The sequence below is a fragment of the Misgurnus anguillicaudatus genome, unplaced genomic scaffold (genome assembly GCF_027580225.2).
Source record: "Misgurnus anguillicaudatus unplaced genomic scaffold, ASM2758022v2 HiC_scaffold_37, whole genome shotgun sequence".
Lineage (NCBI taxonomy): Eukaryota > Metazoa > Chordata > Actinopteri > Cypriniformes > Cobitidae > Misgurnus > Misgurnus anguillicaudatus.
In genome coordinates this window covers 17,501-21,736 of record NW_027395287.1, presented here as the reverse complement: position 1 = coordinate 21,736, position 4,236 = coordinate 17,501, and the positions used below count along the sequence as shown (strand labels likewise).

Here is a 4,236-nt window from a genome sequence, read left to right as displayed (position 1 = left end):
CTCGACCCAGCCTACCTAGCCCGAATGGGTGACTCAGGAGCGGACACCGGGTGGGGACAGGGCCGCCCTCCCTCCTGGAAGTCGGGGACATCCAGGGCCCCCGACCCTGCCTCCCCTGCCCGAGGGGAGGCCTCCGAGGCGGGCGGGACAGGGCCGCCCTCCCTCCTGGAAGTCGGGGACCTCCAGGGCCCTCGACCAGGCCTACCTAGCCCGAATGGGTGACTCGGGAGCGGACACCGGGTGGGGACAGGGCCGCCCTCCCTCCTGGAAGTCGGGGGACCTCCAGGGCCCTCGACCAAGCCTACCTAGCCCGAATGGGTGACTCGGGAGCGGACACCGGGTGGGGACAGGGCCGCCCTCCCTCCTGGAAGTCGGGGACCTCCAGGGTACCCGACCAAGCCTACCTAGCCCGAATGGGTGACTCGGGAGCGGACGCCGGGTCGGGACAGGGCCGCCCTCCCTCCTGGAAGTCGGGGACCTCCAGGGCCCTCGACCCAGCCTGCCTAGCCCGAAGGGGTGACTCGGAAGCGGGCGCTCGGGACGGTGCGCGGCCGCCCGTGCGTCCTGGAAGTCCTACACTTCCAGGGTCTTCGACCCACCGCCGAGCCCGAGAAGACGCTCGTAAGCGGACGCGAGGGCGGTACGTGGCACACCCCTAGGCCGAAACGAGGTCTCGTGAGCGGACGCGAGGTGTGCGTCGGAAAACATGGAGCTAAAGTCGGGTGACTCGCGCACTTCCAGGGTGTCGGACCTCGTCGCGCGTACCGACGAGGGCGCCTCATCCTGGGCATGAGGTGTGCGGCGAAAAATATGGAGCTAAAGTCGGGTGACTCGCGCACTTCCAGGGTGTCGGACCTCGTCGCGCGTACCGACGCGGGCGCCTCCTCCCGGGCCCGCCACGGGCAGGGCCCCGTCTCAAAAGGGCCGGTAGTGTGAACAGGTGCCATCGGGTTTATAGGGACGAGCTCCTCGCCACTACTTCCATAGCCGTCCCAGGGCAGACAGAGACAAGAGATTCCCGTTAGGTCTGGCCCAGCCTCGGTGTGCGACGAACGAAAGAACCGTTAAAAGAACTGGAACGGTTGGAACGGTCGAAGGGCGTCTGAGGCGAGGCAGCGCCCGGGGCGAACGCGTCGGTCGCGGAGCGGCCAAAAGCTCGCAAAGAGCTCTCTCTTGTACCCGAAAGATGGGAAACCCATATCCGCGTGCCGCCTAGGCGGAAAGATCCGTCCTGGATCCAGGCTACGGCCTAAAAAGAAAAGCTTTCTTGGGTGATGGGAACTCGGCTACGGCCGCAAAAAGATCCGCCCTGGATCAATGCTACGGCTTAAAAACCACCAAAAGATCCGCCCTGGATCAAGGCTACGGCCTAAAAACGGCAATAAGATCCAAAAGTCCCTGGATCTGTAGGCTACGGACGTGAAAAGATCCGCCCTGGATCAAAGCTACGGCTTAAAAACCTGTTAAAAGATCCGCCCTGGATCAACGCTACGGCTCACGAGCCGCTAAAAGATCCTAAAGTCTCTGGATCTAGGCTACGGCCTTATAAAACGTGAGAAAAGATCCGCCCTGGATCGAGGCCACGGCCTCAGAGGTTCGGCCCCGCACGCATACTCTCAAACGCGGGCGCGAACCGACAAAAGCGTAACAAAACGAGTCGGAACCGTCGAAGGATCTCGGCGTCGGCCGTAAAACGGAAACCCCCGGTCGCGGAGGGCCCCCGGCCGTCGGTCGGGCGGGCGCGAGGATAGGTCACCCGAGCGGTCTCGGAGACCCGGAAGCCGGTCGGGCGAGCGGCCGGCCCCGGTGCCTCCTGCCCTCTCGGGCGCACCGACCCCGCGCGCTTCGTCTCGGGCGACGTCGGAAGGCCTCACGGGCGGTCCCGGGAGTCCCGGAAGTCGGTCGGGCGAGCGGCCGGCCCCGGGGCGTCCCTGATTCTCGTGGGGCGCGGACGAAGGAGCGAGCGAGCGTGGAAGTCGAGTGGAGCGGCTTCCAGGGTCCGAGACCCTCTCCGTGTGACAGACGAAGGTGCATCGTCTGGGGCGGGACAGGGCCGCCGACCTCTATGGAAGTCGAGTGGGGCGGCTTCCAGGGTCCAAGACCCTCTCAGTGTGACAGACGAAGGTGCATCGTCTGGGGCGGGACAGGGCCGCCTTCCTCTATGGAAGTCGAGTGTGGCGGCTCGTTTACTTCCAGGGTCCAAGACCCTCTCAGTCGCACCGACAAAGGTGCTTCGTCCCCGGACGGGGACGGGCCGGCCTCCCCGGCCCTTATGGAAGTCGAGTTGGGTTGCTCGTGCACTTCCAGGGTCCAAGACCCTCTCGGTCGCACCGACAAAGGTGCTTCGTGTCTGGGCGGGACAGGGCCGCCGATCGCTATGGAAGTCGAGTTGGGTGGCTCGCGCACTTCCAGGGTCCAAGACCCTCTCGGTCGCACCGACAAAGGTGCTTCGTGTCTGGGCGGGACAGGGCCGCCGACCGCTATGGAAGTCGAGTTGGGTGGCTCGTGCACTTCCAGGGTCCTCGACCCTCTCAGTCGCACCGACAAAGGTGCATCGTCCCCGGGCACGGACGGGGACGGGCCGGCCTCCCCGGCCTCAGTGAAAAAGTCGAGTCGGGTGACTCGCGCACTTCCAGGGTCGACGACCCTCTCAGTCGCACCGACAAAGGTGCATCGTCCCCGGGCACGGACGGGGACGGGCCGGCCTCCCCGGCCTCAGTGAAAAAGTCGAGTCGGGTGACTCGCGCACTTCCAGGGTCGACGACCCTCTCGGTCGCACCGACAAAGGTGCATCGTCCCCGGGCACGGACGGGGACGGGCCGGCCTCCCCGGCCTCAGCTAAAGTCGAGTCGGGTGACTCGCGCACTTCCAGGGTCGACGACCCTACATGTCAGGCCGACGAAGGCGCTTCGTCTTGGGCGGGACAGGGCCGCCGACGATTATGGATCCCAAGTCGGGTGGCTCGCGCACTTCCAGGGTCACGGACCCTCTCACTCTTACCGACGAAGGTGCGTCGTCCCGGCCGAGTCCCGGGCCGGGCCCCGTCCAGCAGGGGACGGTAGGGTGAACAGGTGCCATCGGGTATATAGGGAAGAGCACCTCGCGACTCTCCAAGGTTGCGGTAGGCCGGATCTCGGGACCTCTCGAGCCCGGCGAGAGGCCTCGTACGTCAGACACAAATGCCTCGAAAAGTCCCGGGCACGCACACGGAGGTAGTGACGAACGAATAAAACGAATGGCACGTCATCCAAGGAAGGCAAGCACCGGCGTCGGCCGTTAAACGAACCACACCGGCGTCGGCCGTTAAACGAACCACACCGGGCGGGACAGGGCCGCCCACGTCTCAGCCGATATGACCGCCGCCTGGAGTGATGCCCAGCCAACGGAGTATGGTCATGGCCCTGAGTCTCTGGAAAACGCACAGCGCCTGGGGCAGGCCCCCGCCCGGTCGACTCGTCGACCGTCATGGGCGGTCGGTTCCTCCCCGACTCGCGCGCTCTCGCCTCCAGGGGGGCTCTCCGGAGCCCGCCCGAACCCTTCCTCGGGAGACCCAGACGGTCCGTCAGACGCGAAGGTCCGCCACCGGCGGCCGGCGAGGGCCTCGGCGACCGAGGGCGGAGACGCCCCCGGCCCGCCGCTGCCACCCGGCCCCGCGAAACGCACCTTTCCTCGGTTACGGCCTCCGGGCCACCCCTCAGCCCGAGGGGAGAGCCGCGCACGAGAGTGGCCCCGGGCCCCCGCGGGGGACTCCGGGACCCGCGCCGCGTGAACCTGGGTCGAACCGAAGAGGCTCTCCTAAGGCTACTACCTGGTTGATCCTGCCAGTAACATATGCTTGTCTCAAAGATTAAGCCATGCAGGTCTAAGTGCACACGGCCGGTACAGTGAAACTGCGAATGGCTCATTAAATCAGTTATGGTTCCTTTGATCGCTCCACCCGTACTTGGATAACTGTGGCAATTCCAGAGCTAATACATGCAAACGAGCGCCGACCCGGCCCGCGAGGGCCGGGGACGCGTGCATTTATCAGACCCAAAACCCATCCGGGACGCGTCTCCGGGCGCGCCCCGGCCGCTTTGGTGACTCAGGATAACCTCGAGCCGATCGCGCGCCCCCGCGGCGGCGACGACTCATTCGAATGTCTGCCCTATCAACTTTCGATGGTACTTTAGGCGCCTACCATGGTGACCACGGGTGACGGGGAATCAGGGTTCGATTCCGGAGAGGGAGCCTGAG

General features: G+C 65.6%; 1 non-coding gene across 1 annotated transcript in view; it reads left to right on the top strand.

Moving 5' to 3' along the window:
* Positions 1-3,805: 3,805 nt before the first annotated feature.
* Positions 3,806-4,236, top strand: part of LOC141363499 (18S ribosomal RNA) — a 1,855-nt gene continuing 1,424 nt past the window's right edge. Inside the window, exon 1 of the ribosomal RNA XR_012368988.1 lies at positions 3,806-4,236. This exon is cut by the window's right edge and continues 1,424 nt beyond it. This is a non-coding gene — a ribosomal RNA (18S ribosomal RNA).